The 21,079-nt window shown below is 50.2% G+C and overlaps 1 protein-coding gene across 13 annotated transcripts in view; it reads right to left on the bottom strand.

Annotated features, from left to right (window-relative positions):
- MICAL3 (microtubule associated monooxygenase, calponin and LIM domain containing 3) overlaps positions 1-21,079 on the bottom strand; it is a 175,476-nt gene that overhangs the window by 131,822 nt on the left and 22,575 nt on the right. For 10 of the 13 annotated variants that reach the window (XM_060112932.1, XM_060112938.1, XM_060112941.1 and 7 more), the window contains exons 2-3: positions 18,222-18,406; positions 17,532-17,582 (exon numbers count right to left, since the gene is read on the bottom strand). The exons of 2 other annotated variants lie outside the window; for them this stretch is intronic. The gene's annotated coding sequence lies outside the window, so the exon portion shown is untranslated. The remainder of the gene's footprint in view (positions 1-17,531; positions 17,583-18,221; positions 18,407-21,079) is intronic. One more of the 13 variants, XM_060112933.1, reaches the window with a different exon arrangement.

Below are 21,079 nucleotides of genomic sequence, written 5' to 3'. Positions count from 1 at the left end.
TGTGGAAGCAACCACTGCAATTGTCAAACTGCAAAAGGCAGTGCAGGTGTGAGGTAGGGTTTTCTCTTACGCTGTTTCTGTTAAACTATAAAAGAAAAGTGAGAAGAAGAGGGAAAATACTTGTCTATGGAAAAAATAAAGAACCCCCCAAATTCCCTAGGTATTAGCAACAGACCACCCAGGACCCTACACCTGGGCAAAGGCTGACAGGAGAAGCCTTTGTTCTGTGAGGCACTGAATGGAATCTTCCCAGGGCGCCCCCTGACAAGAAAATAGTCAGTTTTAGGAAAGTTTTTTTTTTTTTTTTTTAACCTGAGCACACACACGCATGTGTGTTTTCAAATAGGGTTCCAAAGTAGTGAAGGGAGTATGGAATAAAAAGAAAATACTTTGGTTATCCAGACATTAGTTAAAATCTCTACCCAGAAACTACACACTTTTTACTTGTGCATCACAGCTGGAGGTTCTTGGGAATTGCTTATTTTCAGTCCATTTTCATCCCAGAAAATGCTGCCCATCTTATTATGAATGAAGCCGTTTAGCCAAGGTTAGAATATGCAAGGAGAGAGGGGTGGCAGAGGACGCAGTGCTCCGAGAGTGGGGGTGAGGGAGCAAGCTCACAGAGCAAACATTGTTTACGACTGCCAGCCAAGCTAATGTGGTCTCTCCGCCTGTTCAAGCAGATTATTACAGTAAGTCCCAAACAATCAAGTCGAGGCAGGGAGGGGGCTGACCCAGCCTCCGCTCTGCAGGTGGCACGAGGGCAACATTCCACGCAAGGTCCGCCCGGGCCACAGTCTGTGCCAGCTCTTCTGGGAACCCACCAGGCGAGAGTGCTGGACACAGCCAGGCAGCAAGGAGGACAAGCTCTCAACTCAGATTAAAGGCCGAAGCGACTAGGCTTCCAGAGGCGGGCACTACACCAGTCCACGTACAGCCACGTGAGAAGGCATGAGGGAGGCACTGCAAGATGCATTTTTCAATGAAAATAGGGTGCAACCACACATGCTGGGAGAGGCACAGGCCGCTGGGTCCTCACACAGCCATCGGAGGATGGGGCGGCCACGCTGCTGGGGGTGGAGCAGTCACCGAGATCACCGCACGATTTACTTCTGACACTGTCACTGCACCCTCTGAGCTCCTAAACGTTAGTATAAATGACAAATACACTATCAGAGGCCATTACACGGAAATGTCTCACTAGCAGTCGGACTCTTTTTTAAACAATCAATGCACGCTCTGATGTTAACTTCAGGCCAGACTTCCCCGGCTCTCCTCCCAGGTGCCATCCCATCTCCACCCTCTCCTCTCCGGAGCGGCGCCCTGGTGCAGGCCTCCACGCTGCCTGCCTGGCTCAGCTGGGACTAAGTCTGAAAACCATCCGGGGGCCTGTGCTCCTTGTCCCTCAGCCACTGAGGGACATGAAACCGATATTCAGGACACCCTGGCTCTGGTCCCCCCCGAGGCGCACCCTGCTGCGAGCCCCTGAGCGGGACAGTCACCTGCTACAGGAACAGGGGCCTCCCTCACCGACACTCCACTCCTGAACAAAACCACAGCAAGATTAGCAGGGGAAACTGCTCCCTTCCACCGGACAAGCTACTCCGTGAGGCTCGGACATCAAGGCGTAAAGAGGAGTCCGAGGCTCAGGGGACGGAGGGGCTCCAAGACAGCAACGGCCCCTCCACACAGGCCTGCCAGCAGCACCAGTGTGCCCCCATCCCACCATGTGCATCCCCAGCCAACCAAGAATGCCGTTCCAGCCCGGCCCGCCTCATCAAAGACCACAGAGACCGGAGAAGGAAGGGGCGAGAGAGAGAAGAGGCTACACTTAGCTGGCTGACCAAGATAAAGGGATGAAGTGAGTGAGGAAGGCCAAGCACCACACAAGCACTTCACTGTCGCTCGGGACAGTGGAAGGTCTGGCCACGAGCCAGGCCAGGGCAGGATCAGGGCCGGGGGGCAGCTTTCGAGAGAACACAGCTACTTTCTCAGGTCACAGGAAAAGGCAGAAACAGGTCCAGAGGGATACACTGCAATACCCTTATGAAGTTGTTCAAAATCTAGTCTGAAAGTCAGGACCGAAAATCCTCCCTGGTAAGAATAAGGTGTTGATACTAAACATGAGAAGGAAGAAGTGGCCACAGGTGTAAAGGACCCAGGGCAAGTGGCGTCTCAGGCTCCAGGTCTTCTCCTCAGAGGCCCTCTGGCCACCCCGGGACCCTTACCGACTCTCATCACAGGAGCGCCTTCTTCAGCTGCACTAGAGTCCTGAAGGCCAGGGAAGGCGTCATTTTCTGTGGTTGGAGGGGGGAGCCCCAACTTTTTAAAAGAACAGAAAAGAGGGGAACGAGGCAGCTTGGCTCTCACATTAGAAGAGCTGGCACCGCTAGCTTTTTGACCCTCAGCTCTGCAGCTCTGCAGCTCCTGTGTGAACAAGGGCGAAGGCTGTGTATTCGCCGGACAAACAGGACCCAGGGGAGTTTCTTCCAGTTAGTGTCAGGAGAGTTGCCTTGTAAATGGGACACATCCTTCTCCACGTGTGTGGCAAAGACCTCTTGAGAAGAGCCTCTGTGAGAACACCTACCCACAGTCCCAGAGCATCTCAGCACCTGACACACAGAACCATCCTAGTGTCACACGCGTGGACACACACACACAACCAGAATTACCAGGGGACACACATCTAAATCCACCAGGCAATTTGGGAGCATTCCTCTTATCTGGAACATACAGTAAAAACCTGTATTTTGTGGTGGTATCGGTCTCCTCCTTCCTTTTAATGAGGGTTGATTTACTTTCTCTTTGTTCCAAAAGCAACCCTCTACTCTGAGCCCGGTTACCACAGGAGGACCACATCTGAGCTGAGGGAGCAGTAAGCTGTTCTTAGAAGCTGCCTATTTTTAGTCTCTGGTCCTTCCTGACCTCTTCCCGAGGGAAGGCCCCTCCCTCTGCTCTCCGGCCAACAGCTCTGCCGGAGCACAGGCCACTCCTACCAAGCGGGAAGCGGGGGGCTGGAGAGCCCTGATGCTGCCCCTCCACACGTCAGACTGCAAAGAGGTGAACGGAGGCGCCTGGAGGAGAAGTGGGGGGGAGGACATCTTTTAAATCACAGAGAACGTGGGAGCGTGACTCAGAAGAGAAATACCGTACAGAAGTCTTTTGTCGCCCATCTAGGATGGGAGCACAGCTCTGTGCCACGCAGCTGGACTGGACCTCTGTCCTGCATCTGTCAGGCACGGTAACCTCGCAGCCCACAGCACTGCTGGCAAGCCTGAACCAGCCAAGACGGCCACTCACCCCGCAGAGACCGAGGCCACCCACTGGCACGACTGCGACTCCCCTGACACGGCCAGCCTTCTCCCTTCACCAAGCAGGCAGTGCAGAGGAAAGAGGAAAACACTCGGACACCTGCCTCACTCTGAACTCCAAGACATGCCCTCCTTTCACGAGACTTCACAGTACTTCATACATGTAGCTGTTACAGAATCACCAACCTGAACTGAAGAATGAATTCTGCTAATTCCGGTTTTCCACTGACTTGTCATTGTAAAATTGTAAGTATAGAAAGAAGTCTCAATCCCCTCAAGAGTTAAACATTTTTTACCTTGACTTGTAACAAGGTTCAAACATAGTAGGTGAAATATGAATAGATGCAATGCATAAGACAAGGTAAACAGTCTATTTTAAACCAAGAGCAAAGAAAAGGAGGAAAAGAATTTGAAAACGAATGTGTGTGTGTATAACTGAATCACTTTGATGTACACTTGAAACTAACACAACATTGTTAATTAACTATACTTCAATTTAAAAAACGGGGGAAAAAAAAAAAAAAACAAGATGACTTTAAAAAAAGAGTAGGGCTTCCCTGGTGGCGCAGTGGTTGGGAGTCCGTCTGCCGATGCAGGGGACACGGGTTCGTGCCCCGGTCTCGGAGGATCCCACATGCCGCGGAGTGGCTGGGCCCATGAGCCATGGCCGCTGAGCCTGTGTGTCCGGAGCCTGTGCTCCGCAACGGGAGAGGCCACAACAGTGAGAGGCCCGCGTACCGCAAAAAAAAAAAAGAGTAAAGGAAGTGACAGTCCAGCTGATAAACCGAACGATTTTCATCTTCAAAGAGCTTGACGTCTGTGAACTCACCCCCACCGGTACGCCCCGCCTTGCGGGCGACGCACCAGCAGAACACGACCCGGGCCTCTGCTCCAACACCAAGTTCACGCACCGTATCACAGCGGCTCCCAGAGCTGACCTCCGGATGCCTGTACCACCCCGCTCCCAGCCCACCACCTGCCCTAGAAGAAGAAATCATTTCGTAACCTGGCAAGTCCCCCCTTCCCCTCCCGGCCCAAAGGAAGGGCAGGAGCTTGGGGGAGGACTCACCCACTGTGTTGCGACAACCTTGCTGACTTTCTAACTGCATTTCTGAGAGCTCCCAGGACAGTTCTTTAGATCAGCTTCCACCGTTTAGTAGTTCTGTGCATCTGTTTGCAGCAGCATAAACCCTGGGGCGGAGGGGGCAGTGGGGGCATAGTGTTCCAAGGCAGCTGCTCCCCTCACAGCCTCACACCTCAGCCGGGCAGCATTTGGTACCAGGCACCTCCCTGAGACTGGTGTTCCTGGGGACACTGAATACAGAAGATAGGGACTTGTCCCCCAGAGCTTAAGGCACATCCTGGAAACCATGAGACCACAAGGGGGGCAGATGGAACATGACCCTTGGAAAACTGTCCCTATTGCAGCCATTTTATAAAACAGTGGACGTCTCAAAGGCTAGCAAGAATGCAATTAAAGCACTTTAAAACTCCTAGTGATTGCTGAGTCCACGAATGCCTTCACTGGGCACCATCTGGCTACCACTTACTGAGCATTATGTGCCAAACACTGGTGCACACTTTACCTACGTTATCTCATTTTATCTTTAGAACAACATTGTAAGCATGTTGTCACCCTCATTTTAGAGATCAGACCATTAAATTAGGGTTTGAGAGAATAATCAAGGCCGCATACGCACAGGAGGTGAGGGAGCTGGGAGGACTTATCTGCCGAGGGCTGGCTGGTCCCAACGCCTACACCCCTTCCACAAATGTTGCCGCACTCGGTGCATTCAAACTTACTGTGTCTCCTCTTAATTTTCTTGCTCTCTTAGCAGTAAATTTTTATATGCCTGCATGTCACATCTCTCATACAATTCCCTACATGCTGACAAATTTTTTAAATGAAGGGTGACCGCCAGTCAACCCACAGATATTGATTAGTGCCTGCTCAGTGCCAAGACTGCATCAGGTACCGCCAAGAGATCAAAAAGAAAAGATAAATCTGTAAAGGCGAGGACAAAATACTGAGACTGTTAACTACTAACACAAGGTGATAAACAAACACGACAGGAGGCCCGAGAGCAGGTGCACCTCTGCGTACACCCATCACCCGAGAGCCCTCTTAATGCAGATTCAGATGCCACAGGTCCGGGTGGCGACCTGGGAACAAGCACCTAAGCAGCAAGGAGGCAAAGGATTTCAAAGGTCTCCCTGGGCTGGGGTGCTCTGGAGAAGGTAAAGAAGTGAATCACAAACAGCCTTTACATTTAGAGGACTGAGTAGAATTGGAGAAGTTTGGGATACAGGGTTGGGAAGAGACAAAATAGTATTTTAGATGGAGCGAAAAAATTCAGGCAAAGGAGAAGCATGAAACACAGGTCATTCAGGGGATAGCTGTCTGTGTAAAAAAAAAGATAAAAATATTCCCAAACTTTATCACTACTTCGGTACCAAGAATTACGAGACTTAATTCTCTTGAAGAGCCCTGAGTGGCCTGAGAGTAAGTTCAAGGTAGGGAATAACTTCAGTGTGATGGTCTAATAAAGGGCAACACCCGTGATAAACATCTTGCAGAAGGCAGCCCCAGCTACTCGGCTACTTGGTGCCCTGCCGAGGTTTAAGGCCATGAACTTGGGCGCACACCCAGCCACTAGCCAAAGAATGTTCATGAGATATTTTTAAATGCTTGCCATCCCATAATGACCAGGAAAGGAAATCCCACTGTCAGCTCCACCCTATGTCGGCCTCCTAACACGGGTCTCCAGCAGAAGGGCCAGAACAGTGGTCTCCAACCGTGCCATCTGGTGACGTGGCCCAACTTCCGGGCTGGGTCACTTCCTCTGCTGTCTCAGACCAAGTGGTTCTGCCGCTGCCCAGTAAGCTCCTCAGCAAACAGAAATGAAGGCCCAGACGCAGGAGGGGTCACCAGGATGCCCCGACAGCACGCACACTCTGGGAAGGCAGGGCAGCGTGGCAGGAGCACAGTGTGCACCACAGGGACGGGGTCTGAACCAGGGCTCGTCTCATAGGCCACACAACTGCTCTCAATCCATTTGTACATTTACAAAATGGAAATCACAATCCAAGCCCTGCCTACCCTACCATTGCAAATCAATTTCAGCAATGTCTGTGAAATGCTTCCTAAGCTGTGAAGCACTATAAAAAGACAATTCCTTACTCTTAAAGGGTCTGAGAGAGAGAGAGGCCCTTTATGACACTCTCCCTTTCTTGTCAGCACCCCACTGTCTATATCTGGTATTTAATATCCCTTTCACCAAAGGAAAAACTCAAAGCACAAAGAAGAAACCACAGATCTGTTCAAGGTCAAACACCAAATACGTGTGTTTGGAGGAGTGAAAGCCATGGCTCAAGGTTGCCACGAAGTTAAACACTTTTCTGTTATGATAAAATAAGAGAGCAACTTCCTAATTTCCCTCTAGAGGTTCAATGTTTTAACCCTTCCTAAAGGTGCCCTGCAGAGTCAAACCAGTGGACCCACACTTGTGTGAACCAACCCGAGAGCCTAGGCAGAGCTGATTGAGGGTGGACAGGACTGCAGCACTGACCCGACAGCTCCTTGGACCACACCAGCCGTGTGAGCGAGGCTTCAGCTTCCTTTTCTGTAAAGACAGGCCAGGACTAGCTAAGTGATTAGACCTCCTGTAGGCAGCCGGTCCGCAACACTCAGAACAGGCAGAAGCTCCTCTGAAACAGTTCGGCGCTTGGCCCAGCACCTCCAAGACCCATGCACCTCCCTACAGACCCTTTAGACAATCGTGTGTTCTGATTTCCTTAAGGCACCGCTAAGTCCCAGCATCCAGACTAGAAACCTCTGGAGTAAGTGACCAGCTCCGAAATGCAAAGGCAGCCTCCTCCAATCTCCCACTACATTCCACTCTCCCAGCCTTTTAAAGTTTGCCACAGTTCTAGAATTGAGAAGGCAGACCTAAGCCAAGCTGGGTACATTTGGGGGAAGGGAGGGAGGAGTGGAAACAGAAAGAGGAAAACAACACACAACCAATCCGTCACGCTGCAGAAACCCTGAGCTTTTATGATGTGTCGTTTGAGGAGAGGAGCCCACACGAGCTGGCACGTCCCGCCTGGCAGGGCCCCACTCAGGGCTGAGGCACACGGTCCCAGCAGAGCACCTGACGAGCAGACGGCAACCATCCGTGCGTGACATGTGTAAGGCCCGGGAAGCCTCAGGTCAACCCCAGCTCTGTCCGTTCCCCATCCACGTGGCTCCGCGGGAGCTTCCTAACCTGTTTCCTTTTCTAGCCTCAGAGGAGGCTGGAACATATGTAAAATGCCTCTGACAGTGCCAGACACACAGAAAACACTCAATAAAGCCTGGAGATGAGGATGATGCTGGCGGGGACTCTGCCTTCCAGCCTCACGTCAGGAAATTGAATTCGAAAACCTGCATCCAAGAGATCTCACGAATGCGCTATTCTTAGTGGAAAGTAGTCTTGTGACATTTTCCCTCCTCTTTCCTATAGAAGGGAAGTCATCTGTCTCCAGGCACCTGAACCTGATCTGAAGACAGACAAAAACATTCAGCTAACCTTCTCTTGTATCCATTAAGGCCAGAACCAGACTCCAGTGGGAAAAAAAAAGAAGGGAAAAAAAAAGAAGCGTGACCACCTAAAATAAACTGAACACAAGAACCTCTGAAACCAGCCCTCAAAAACAACTGAGGGGGGACTTCCCTGGTGGTCCAGTGGTTAAGAATCTGCCTTCCAATGCAGGGGATGCAGGTTCGATCCCTGGTTGGGGAACTAAGATCCCGCATGCCGCAGGGCAACTAAGCCCATGCACCGCAACTACTGAGCCCGTTGCTCTCTGGAGCCCGAGCGTCACAATGAGAGAGAAGCCTGCGTGCTGCAACGAACAGCCCGTGCGCTGCAATGAAAGATCCTGCGTGCCGGTGTGCCTCAACTGAGACCTGATGCAGCCCAATAAATAAATTTAAAACAACAACCACAGCTAGGGGACAGGAGTGGGGGACACAAAGCAACTCCATGTAAGCCAGGAACACCCTTCCCTGGGACAGAAGGGAACCGACAGGCACAGCCAGGCCCCAGATATGGGTAGTAACCTCCTGAGCCCCAGGCTTCCCATAAGGCGCTGTGTCTCGGCTGTCCCAATAACCAGCTATGATGCTGGGGGCAGGGGGCGGGAGGGGTCCATATTCCAATAGCCAACAAGCAAGAAACCCCTAGTTCTAGCGCTTGAGAAGAAGCAGCATCATTTAAGGAACACTCTGGGGAAGACGTGTGGCATTTATACAAAATACCAGGTTAGGAAACTGACTGTGAGAGGTGGTGGGAACTTACCCACTGCTATGAACTACGCTCCACAAGGGTAAGGACTTTCCTTTGTTCGGCTTGCTGCTATCGTCTGCAGCACCTAGAACCATGCTTGGAACACAGAGGCACTCAGACACTCGTTGAATGAACGAAATTAAGAGGAAGCAGCAGCTATGTGACGTGGTTAAGGGCATAGGCCGTGAGTCAAACAGAATCAGATTCAGATCCTGGTTTTGTTACTTAAGTCTCAATCTCTCGGAGAGACAATCAGAGCACTGGACGGGGACTGGGAGCTGCAGCCCCATTCCACCCTAACCCTAACCCTAAGCCTAACCCCATTCCAGCCTAACCCACGCCATAGTGTGTCTGCTCCACCCCCGCACCCTCTCTATCCCTGCGTTCCTGTGGAAGACATGCCCACCCACCCCTCTCTACAGGGAGCCTTCCTTCTGTCCTGCTCAGGAGACGGCGTGACTATCAGTACAGCCAGGGATTAGCAGGCAGGCCAGCACTGGGAGAAGCTAGTGCAGCAGGAGAAACAGACAGCATCTAAAAAGGTGCCCAGCTGACAACCAACTAAAATCTAAGAGCCAAGACAGCCTCCTACGCTCACTCACACAGCGATTCCCACCTATCAGCATCCCATAATATGTTAGTTTGATTTTTACAAATTAACACTTTCTCAAGCTGCTGAGAGCACCATTTTCTAAGATAAACTCCACAATTCTCTTGACAGCTCAACGCAAATCTGCTACGCATCTCGATGTGTCAGGGACAATTTCCTAGACAACTTCAGCCAGGGGTGGGAGGTGGAAATACATCTCCTGCCCGAAAAGTCCCCAGCTGACGTCACAGAGCTGCTGAGGATTTCAACTGGAAAAGATCTGAGAGAACTCCAATTAACTCACGGAGCTGAGCATAGGATCCAGGTTTCCTGAGGACTTGGGTCTAGAGAATTTAGGAATTTCAGATTTTTAGTCATAAGCCAAAACCTTGGACCATTAGGTGGTGTTTGTGAATGTGTACACGCAAGGCGGAAGAAATAAGCAGGAAGACAGACGCCTGAGTGTGTCCTCTGTAACCCTGACCTCCTAGGAGACACAGCCGCAGAGGGACACGCACATCAGCTTCTCACTGTACTGACGTCGCACCCACTCCTCCGAGGACCTGCAATGGTGAGTGACGCAGCGAAGCCAAGAGGGGTCGCACATCACGATCACAGCTTCTAAACAAAACAGGGTTCAGGGAGGGAGGGGAGGAAGAGCCCCGAGACGTAAGAACAGCAACCTCCCAGGTGTGCCCAGGCCTGAGGGGCCACTGCTGCCAACTAAGACGTCACCTCCAGAAATACAGGCCCCTCTTACCTACCAGGCTGCCAACTGACTCCTGCAACTGGATTATCATTCAGCTGGAAGGAGAGACACAAGGACAGCCAGTCAGTATCCAGAGAAAGAATCACTGTCCCTCCGGACGTCTGCAGGAAGCAGGGCACACTCACGTGAGACATGCCAGCTACAGCAAAGAGCTCAGACACACTCACTCACTGTAGCAAGATTTCTTTCTTAGCAACAGAACCCCAACTGGATCAGGGCCAGCAACGGCACAAAACCACACTTCCCAGCCTCCCTTGAAGCTGGCTGTGACCATCTTTTCTAAGTGCTGGCTAATGAGATATAAGCAGAGGCGCGTGAGCCTTCCAGAAAGACTCCCTTAAGGGAGTTGTCTTACATGGGAGAGCAACTTTTTGTCTTTCTCTTCTTTTCCTCTGTTTTGTGTTTTTCTTGGAAACAGAAATATGATGGCTGGAGCTCCAGCAGCCATGTCTGACCACCAGGTAACCTAAAGGATGGAAATCCTGTGCCAGGGCAGTGGAGTTAGGTCAGTTAAACTCTCACCTGTCAACCCATGGAGTGGACCACATGCTGCAGCTAATAGGGCCAGAACTTCTATCTTTTTAGACAGAAGGAGGCAACGTCCTGATGACCATGGAAATGGCTACTGGCTGAGCCTCCCACTCTAGGCCTCTTTACATAATGGAGAAAATCTTCTTTCACGTTTAAGCCATATTTTGCAATTCCCAGCAGTTTTAAAACTAACCCTAACGGATACACTAACCTTTATTTACTAAGGGAAGCTCTGAAGGAGACAGAACTGTGCATAGCCTTGCATGGAGAACAGGACAGACTCCAACGGGGCTGCTTACACAGAACGGCTTTGGCTGGACTTTCCTAAGTGGTAAGCCCTGCTACTAAAAAAAAGCAGAGCTTTTCTCGGAGTTAAGAGGAAGGAAGGTTCATTCCCAAGCAACTAAATATTCCACGTTACCCATAAATGAACTCTCAGGATAAACCGACCCAGGGAGGTGGCACGATTTGACCTCTTGGGTGATATTCACCTACAGATTTTCATCACCAATTAAAATTATGCAAACCCCATGACCCTCAACTTCTACCACTTCTAGGCCAGCTCATCTACTACCACCTGCTGCAGAAAAGCCCCGCCAATGCAGAGCCAGCAAACTTCTAGCCCTTCTGTCCATTAACTCACCAACTAGCACACACCCTTACTCGGGTTAGGTGCTCAGTCCACGTGGTGTTATGTTCCCCCAAATGCAAACACTTAACAGTCAGAGACAACAAGGGCTAGAGGCAGTTACAGAAGAAGGAAAGTGTCCTCCCCGCAAAGGTGCCTCCCCTGCTGGCCCAACCTCACCCTCTTCTCCTGTTACAGCTGGAGCAGATGCACTCCTCTGCCCCAAAGCCAAGGTCAAGTCGAACTGTCCATCCGTGGAGAGGACCATACCACCAACACGCTGCGACCAGCAGGGCCAGAAGGGACCATGAGAAGGGGGCTTAGGTGGTGGCGGCCCTGGCCCTAGGGCCCACTTTGCACCATGCGTGATACACAATGACTGCCTACCCTTTGGAGAAGGGAGGAGAGGGCAGGATGGTTTTTGCAAGTCAAGTATTAGGTAGGTTAAGGAAATAAATTCCTCCCGGTAGGGACGGAATCCTTCTAGAACAGAAAAACAAACATAAATCAACAAAGGGAGGAAAAACCCTGGAAAGAGTATAGAAAAAAAGAAAATTAACTTCATGTAAGACAGACCTTATAAGGAAAGTTTACAGGAAATGGACTCATTTGACATGAAAATGAAAAAACTCAGGACGCCTTCCCTGCCTTCAAGATCCACTAGTATTCCAGTGTCTAGAAGCGTACTTTGTCTGCACAAGAGCATCTACTATTCGTTGACTGATTGGCAAAAGGCAGCTGGCCACCCTCTCTGAGCCTCGCAGGAAAAGATGCAAAGAGGACGGGCATGAAGAGCAGCAGACCGGCTCTAGGTAAGTGACCCCCGTGTCCAGGGTGGAGATGGTCCGGGCAGCTCGCGGCCCCCCGCCCTACCCTGTGCAGCACGGTCAGTTCCATCCTTCCTCCTACAGAGGCTTATCGGCCCTCCTTCCCCGCCTTTCCACTACGCCGTCTGTCGTTACGTCATCATTTGCTTCTCACTAGGCAGTGAGCCCACCGTGCAGGGTTGGGGGGATGCATGTCTTATTCGGTGTGTGTGTGTCTGCACACTGTAGGCCCCAGAGCCTGGTTCCTAGAACATAATGGGTGCAGAACAAATGGATGAGAATGAAGCCAACAAGCATATGCCGGTCACTCCCCATATGCCTAGCACTGGGGACCAGAGTGAATAAGACAAACACTCCTGTCCTCAAGGAGCTTTCATTCTAGCGGGGGAGACGGCATGCAAGCCAACGCCCACACACTAGAGGGAAACACGCGCTGTGGAGGTCAAGTGCAGTGTGGGAGAAGAACGGGAGGTGCTGGCTGGGGAGGGCGGCTCTGTCACCCAGACTGGTCTGGGATCACCTGCAAGGGAACAGCATGCAAGGCTGGAGGTGGGGTAGTGCCGCCAGGGGACAACAGACCGTGTGAGACCTTGCAGGCCACTGTGAGGACCGCTGGCTGCGGACAATACATCTAGGGGTGCACGGGTGGAAGCAGGGAAACCGGTTTGGTGGTTACTGCAAAACTCCAGGGGATGGATGACTGTGACTTGGCTAAAGCGGTATCACTGTAGGTTGTGGTCAGATTCCAGATCAAAATACAAAAGTGGAGTTCACAGAATTTGCTAATGGATAAAATATGAGGTATGAGAATAAGAGAGCCTGAGGAGCTGAAAAGATAAATAAAGAACAGATACATAAACCTCCTTCCTGCTGGGTCCCACTGGTGGCCCACGCACAGACGAAGTAACCCCTTGGCCATCTCGCTGTGCAGGGGCATCACCCCTGGCGAAGCTGGTCCCCTGGCAGAGGCCCTCCCCCACGCTCGAGAGCTGACCCTGGACCCAGCCCCTCACCCCACCCCCACTTTGCTTCCTACACTCTTGGCCCCGTGACCCTTCGCTAAGTAGATGGGCACACGGTCTCACACCCACAGAATCTGCTCCTTTATCAACCATGAACAGGTCCAGAACAGCTCAGTGGAGCTCCTGATAAAGAGAAGGTCTGCGTCCTTAGCACGTTCCCCATCTGCTAGAGCCTCTTCCCCACACCTTGTGCCACTGAAGGAGGCAATATCACCTCCAACACCGAGGAGGCCCAGACCTGGGGGTGGAGGTGGGAGACGGAGACGAGACGGGGAAACAAGGGAGCAGCCGCAGGAGGGTCTGCACCCCACGTCCCCCACAGGCCGTGCCTGTCCTCAGCCATGCAAGAGCATCTCCTGTTCAAGGGAAGGCCTCCATCCCCACCCACACGGGCCATCACCACCATCACCAAATCACCCATCTAGACCTACTCCTCTCCTCTTCCACCCTACTTTCCAAAGAGCAAAAGGGTACTTGGCATTTCCATGAGATTCACCTTTAAAAATATACTGTTTGGGGTTTCTTTTCCTAGCCAAATCCATACAACCTTGTCCTGAACATTCAGCCTGAGACAGACAATAAGACACACAGAAAAAAGAATTCAAAATGGGGCAAAGGTAGGGAAGTGCTTCTTACTGATTATTTTCTAGGCCAATGACCGTAAGATCACGGTAAGCGTGTCAATCAAGTGTTTGCTGACTGCTCACAAAGTGGCCAACATACGATGACCCCTGGAAGAGACATGCAGACAAGACAGCATTCCCACCCTCAAGAAGCGTACAATCCAATTAGGGAAGAAAGTACCGCAGGCACGAGAGCAAACGAGCAAATGCTTGCTATACTACGTGGCCAGGCTGTCGGAGTAAGGATGGTTAGGATTCGGGGAGCAGAGAAGAGACAGAGGAGGCGCACGCAAGGCCAGAGGCAGCGCTCAGCAGAGCGCACGCAGGGGACTGGGAGCGTGGTGACAACTGCCTGTGGGCTTTCAGAGCCAGGTACTACAGCTGACGGGGGCCCTGCAGGGAGCAGCCCAGCCTTCGCAGCAGGATGGCTTGGCCACAGCCAGGAGGGTGGTACCCAGGAGGATGGAACTGCAGCCAGGTAACGTCCAGGGGGCCTGGACAGTCACTTGGGCATAAGATGAAGGGGGAAGAGACTAGAACTATAGCAATGGGAACCGGAATCTAAAAAGGGAAAGTCCTTACAATACTGAGCACCAATTATGGCAGGTGTGGTTTTAGACATTGGAGATAAGCGATTTCCAAAGACATTTTGAAGAAAGAAATAACAAAGCGGATTAGCTATAGAAGGTATACAAACCAACTGCTGACTTTATTTATTACCTGCATTCTGTTCAAGGGTGGAAAGGCTAATAAATACTTTATATCCCAATCAGTGGCTTAACTTTATCTACAACTTTCCTAGACACAGAACGCTTAAAGGAAGACTCTGTTAGGGACACACACACGTGAGATGAAATGACAGCCATCTTTAGTCCTTCATGGAATTATTTTGCTTCCCTGTGTTTTACCTAAATATGGATGAAAAAATCTGAAAATTCCTAACTATCTCCCAAGCAAGAGGTAAGACCATTGTTGACACGCAACGGGCCTACATCGCCATTCCTTACCCTGCCGCGGCCAAGCACACCTTCCTTCTGCAGGAGCCTGAGGAGGTGACGACAACGGGCAGGGGCTCCAAGGACCTCTGACCCCCCGGGCTCTGAGGAAGGCTCTTCACTCATCTGAGCCCTCTCTCACCCTCTAAGTGCCCCATAAGCCCCAGGGGTCACGACAAACCTGGCACACAGGCTCTGCTGAAGACACAGCCACAGGCACTGGGAGCCATGAAAGCGGCTTCTACCATCTCCCACCCTAAGCCACACCCCAAAGTGCCACAGACTGAGCATCAGCCTCCCACGGAAGATGCTCCTGGCTTCAGACAAGTGAGCAGCCAGCTGAGGGTCAGGTACCTAGGCGTGTACTTAAGGATGTGGCCCCTCTCTGCTGCATTTATAACACAGGGCAATTCTGAGCCCCTCACAGACTCTTCAGTGCAATGGCAATGACGACCAAGGTGCTCACAGAGACGCCCTTCTATGCGTCCCCAAGGCAAAGGCAGGTTGGTTTCCTGCGCCCAAGCCACAGGACAGTGTAAGTGGAGTATATCCAAAGCAGTACACTACTGAGCTGGAATCCCGTGTCCTCACAAGGATGAAGGAGGAGCCAGTCGTTACCCAAAACCTGCCTCTCCTCCTCAGCCCCAGTGCGAGAACCAAGGAGGGCAAAGCTGGAGCAAGGCCAGTGTGCTGTATCACTCTGCCACTCTGGGCTGCAGCAGCCAGCCCTGCTCCAACAGGCTGTCCTCCTGCACGTCCTTCTGATGCACTTTGATCTTGCACGGTTGAGGCCAAATCTGCACAAGCCCAGGCTTCTGGCGATTCACAAAGTAACTGCTAACGGAGGATACTGCTCCAGGTAAGACACCACTGCCCTCAAACGAGGCTTCTTCTGTTTGATCATCTGCCCACGGGGCTAATGCGTGCATCTGGGTTTTGTCCCCCATCTCTGCACGTGGCACACGTCCATACTCATTACCAACCGTAACGGGGGGCAGGGGAGTCAAAGGGATTAGCTCCACAAGACTTTGACCCCACCTGAGATGAAAGTCTTAAAACCAGACTCACACCTCTGCCAGCTGTCACCCACCTCAACACTGTCACAGCCTACACCAGAATCCTACAGACACCCAGGTTGTGTGGGCAGGGAATTGGATCCACAAATAAACTGTCCCTTTAAAGATCCGCAGCAACGTAAAAGCAGCTGGTTTCTGGTATGAACCAGTCCTCAGAAAGCTCTCACTTCATCTACAAAGGACAAGGTCCAACAATTTGAGTTTTGTTTTAAAAAAATAAAATAAAAGGAAAGGATTGCTCCACACAGATAAATTCAAGACTCAGACACAACTGCTGGTTTAAGAACAGGGCTTGAGGGCTTTTCTAAGCAGCCAGAAGGCTGCTGAGTGTGACTGACCTGCTATAAAGCTAAATGTGGCTGGTTGAGGTCTGGGTCGAGGGGAAGGGAAACAGTCCTGAACAGAAAGGTCCCGCCTGCAGGGGCAAAGCAGGCGCAGATCCAGCAGAGCTGACCTTGCCTGTACAGGCAGGTGTCTCCTGCCCTGCCCTGCAGTAGCAAGTCCTCGGACAGAGGCAACTGTGCGGCCAGAGGAAATCCAGACTTCTCCTCCCTCCTTTCCTTCCGTCCCCATCTTTGTTTAAAAGAGAAGGGGAGGGACTTCCCTTCCCTAGTGGTCCAGTGGGTAAGACTCCGAGCTCCCAATGTAGGGGACCTGGGTTCCATCCCTGGACCGGCAACTGGATCCCAAATGCCGCAACCAAGACTCTGCATGCGGCAGCTAAGAATCCCACATGCTGCAACGAAGATCTCGTGTGCCGCAAATAAGACCCAGAGGAGCCTAAATAAATAATTTTTTTTTTTTTAAAAAGAGAAGGGGAATATTTCTGTGCCTAAGAAGTGTTGCAAATGCAAGAGTCTTATATCAAAAAACAATGACTGAGGACTTCCCTGGTGTCCTAAGAATCTGCCCTGCCAATGCAGGGGACACAGGTTTGAGCCCTGGTCTGGGAAGATCCCACATGCCGTGGAGCAACTAAGCCTGTGTGCCACAACTACTGAGCCTGTGCTCTAGAGCCCGTGAGCCACAACTACTGAGCTCACGAGCCACAACTACTGAAGCCCACGTGCCTAGAGCCCGTGCTCCTCAACAAGAGAGGCCACTGCAATGAGAAGCCCACACACCACAACAAAGAGCAGCCCCCGCTCGCCGCAACTAGCGAAAGCCCACGCACAGCAATGAAGACCCAACGCAGCCAAAAATAAAAAATATAAATAAATAAATTTATTTAAAAAAAAACAAAAACGACTGAGACACTGCTTTGGGAAAGATCTCCAGTATTCTCCTTACTTGCTACAAGTAATAAATCCTTCCCTCTCCCCCCACCAAAAAAAAGAAAAGAAAACAATGGCTGACTTTTTAAAGGATTTCAGTAATACCTGGGATCTCTAAAAGATCCTGAAATTGGCACAAGATGGTTATAATTTCAGTGCTTAAGAGAAGCTCTGAAGTCACATCATTTCCACACAGCGATCAGAGGTAGTTTCTTACCATATAGTTGGGGGGCTTTAGTTTTTGGTCTCCTGCCTCAAAGAAAGTCCCTACTCCAAACCAAGTACTGTGATGGTAGTAATAATGATACTATCAAAAATATCAGCTGCAATTTATTAATCACATTACCACATGCCAGGCATGTTTAAGAGCCAGCTACCTATCTTTCCTCATTTAATTCTCCTTGTGAGGTAGGTACAATTTTTAGGCTGATTTTATAGATAAGAAAAAGGAGACACAGAAAAGTTAAGTAACTTGCCCAAAGTCACACAGTGAATGATATAGCTGGCACTTAACCCCAGGAAGTCTGGAACCACTAGACTAAACAGCCTCTGTACTTACATCTGCTAGATCTTCATCCTGAAACAACCCTGTGAGTCATCATAGGGTTATCTGCAAATTACAGAGGGGGGAAAAAAAGAATGAAGAAAGGTCAGATAATTCATCCAGCTAGTAAGCTACAGGGACAGACAGGGTCAGGAATCGGATCCAGGTCTCTGACCTCCAAGTTCTACACTCTTCACTTCTCCACACTCCAGGGCGGCTTGATCAGCCAACAAGGGACCTCTGTACAGATGGCTGTTCCCAGGGCCAGAAGAGGTGACACTAGGTCCCAAGGGCATACAGGCAGGGAAGAATTAAGAACCATCATGCCATGAGGAAGCTGCCACCTGTTGCCCACTTGGTGGCTCTTAAACAGGATTTACCGTGTCATGTCCTGCTCAAAAACCTACAGACTTATTATCCCTCATCGTGTCTCCTGTGTGATTTCAAGTCCCTCTGGCTTGAGTTACCCGATCTCATCTCCCACTTTCCCCAAGAAACCCAGCCCTCCCTCCAGTTTGGCGACCCCACTCCACCCCGCCCCAGGGCACACCCCTCTCACTCGGACGTGGCTCACGTGGTTCCCAGCAGCTGAATCCGCTGGTGCTCACCTCCCCGCCACGTTTCAGAGCCCCTCGCCTCCCCCAGCCCTTCCTGAGCGCCTCCGCCTCTGGGCGCCTTCGCACTTCCAAACAATTTCATACTTACTCATATCCAAGCAGTACTGTTTGCCATTGTTTCTGTTTCCCAACGGAAAATTCCTTAGGGGAACAACCATGCAGGATCTCAGGAGGCACAGACACCAGAAGGCTTCCGAGCACAGGCTTAGGAGTCAGACAGAGATTGGATCCTGACTGCCACGCGCTCAGCCGTCCAATTCCTAGTTGGCACACCTGTAAAATGGAGGTGAAAATAGTACCTACTTCACAGGGTATTTCTAAGAAGTAAATGAGAGAATGCATCTCTATAGCGTTTTCCACAATGCCTGGCAAAAATGCTCAATAAATAATTAATTCAATGATAACATACCAGGCCACAGCCCTGCCTAATGTTTGCTGACTGTGCAGCTGGAGCACAACAAGCAGCTGCAATTAAGTGATGGAAGACTACTGAAGGTTGAGGACTACTTGTAAAAACTAGACAAAAGAAGAAAAGCAAGAGGGAGCTCAAGAGAGTAAAATAATAGAGTGGAACAGGGAAAACAGGATCTAAGGACTAAACCGAATCTGAAAACACTTCCTGGGTACTGACTATGTGCAAGCACACCAAGGGACACAGAGGGCATGTAAGACAAAGGTCCCACACTCACGGGGCTTAGGATCCAGTTAAGCACTTAAGACAACACACAAAATAAATAAAAACACAAAAAAGGACATAACTGCAAAATGAATGGTACAGCCAGGGGTTTCCAGCTTTTTTCAGTTATAACTCCTTTTTACCATCAACTATTTCTTTTTTGATCATCATGTGATATATGGCATTCCTTGTAATACCTTGTTGATTGAAAAAAATGCCTAACAATAAAAAAAAATCTACTATGAATTCAACATTTTCCAAAGAATTTGTATTTTGTTAATCACAACAGCATCTACGTGCACTGCAGAAAAAGCAGAACATATATATTCGCAATGTCATTAACTCAAGCTATGACGTTTGACGAATCTACTCAACAGATCCACAAGACTGGCCGATGGGCAGTACACACACACACACACACACACACACACACACACACAGACTCTGCCCAAAGCATGGGGAATCACTGGCAGAGAAGCCTACTGACAATAGTAGTTCAGAAGCAAGTAGAGACTAGATGACAAAGTTCTAACAGATTCAACTCAATAAACACTTAGCTAACTTAATTACAACAAACAGTTAACTATTATAATGAAAGAGATCTTGGAGGACGGGTGGGATGAAGCTGGGCGGAGGGAAGGGGGAACGTGACCAGCGTGCGCGTGCGCAAACCCAAGCCTGGAGCCTCCTCTGCAGGCATGCTGCGGGGAGGAGGGGACCGTGACCTGGGCACAAACTCAACCCACCGTCTGGAAGGGACACAGCTGCTCAAAAGACAAGTACTGCAGATGCCAGGAGCTCCTGTGTGAAGAGCATGGGCTCCAGAGTCCACAGATCTGGACTCGAATCTGGGACCCACCCACCACTGGGCCTCAGTCAGTGAAGGCAGGCTTCTGAAGCCCCATCTCCCTGCTGTAAAACAGAGACCAATACTATTTGCCTCACAGGGAGATAAGGATTTTGAGGTGAGGCTAAAATAAGTAACCATGGTGAAGTGAGCCTGCGGTGTCCCAGAGAGCAGATAATGCCACGGTGCCCACGACCATACCACAGGGAGTGCCAAGGTAAGACTGAGTGCAGCGTTCCTCAAACAGATTTAACCACAAAGCAGTTTTAAGTTAAAATTTACAGAAGGAATCAGTAAAGGAGCGCAAGAGGTATGAGGCACACTTAGATTAGCATGGGACGACAAATAAGAAAACACCTAAGGATCCAAACTATGAATTCAACATTTTAGATAAATCTTTAAATTATTTTATTAATTTATTATGTATTTTATTAATCACAAATCAAAAGCGCTCATGGGTAAATGAACTGTTGCAAAAATGACTAGTTTTTAAAAGGTTTATAAATAAAATCCTCCTCCCTACCAAAATATTGAGTAAAATTCAATCATCTTATTAAGAATATGTTTTGCTTTTCTCCAAACCCCTTTTAACAAACAGTCCGTGGAACAAAGTTCAGGAAGCACTACCTCAGAGTGGGGTGCGGTGCTGAAACAGAGGACAAGATAAATAGGAACAAGGAAGGCACAACAATAAAATATTATTCTACACTTCTGTGAACAATGATAAACTGTATGGCTTAGACAGCTGGACTCGGTACCTCTTCTCACCACCCCCAATTTAAGGACCATGAAAACACCTGTTGTGTGCCGGAATGCTACAGGCATTAGGGGATGGGACTTCTCGGGAAAGAGGAGGGGAGGAAAAGGCAGTGAAGGGAAAATTCTCAAATTCTGCTTCTGAATTTGGCCTTTTTTTTAATTTGGATTTTTAAAAAATATATGTATGTTATTACTATAGAAATCAGATGCTTTTACAGAAGTGAAAACTAAAGCTTAAAAACAAGGAAGACGGGGCTTCCCTGGTGGCGCAGTGGTTGAGAGTCTGCCGATGCAGGGGACACGAGTTCGTGCCCTGGTCCGGGAAGATCCCACGTGCCGCAGAGCGGCTGGGCCCGTGAGCCATGGCCGCTGAGCCTGCGCGTCCGGAGCCTGTGCTCCGCAGTGGGAGAGGCCACAACAGTGAGAGGCCCACGTAACGCAAAAAAAAAAAAAAAAAAAAAACAAGGAAGACAACGTGCCACTGTAGGGAATGGACACAGTTCTGATTGCAGAGGGTCTTTATCTGTCCCCCAGAGGAAGCTCTGACCAGTGTGGCCTGGGGTAGAGAATGGAGACCCCTGTGTGGGCTCCACGCCGGCGAACTGCTCCCCAAGGACTCAGAACTAGGCCCGACTCCATCCGACAATGAGCAGGAGAGCCGCCC

The sequence above is a fragment of the Mesoplodon densirostris genome, chromosome 11 (assembly GCF_025265405.1).
Source record: "Mesoplodon densirostris isolate mMesDen1 chromosome 11, mMesDen1 primary haplotype, whole genome shotgun sequence".
Classification (NCBI taxonomy): Eukaryota; Metazoa; Chordata; class Mammalia; order Artiodactyla; family Ziphiidae; genus Mesoplodon; species Mesoplodon densirostris.
The sequence above is the reverse complement of the archived record's forward strand: the minus strand, read 5'-3'. Positions and strand labels throughout refer to the sequence as shown.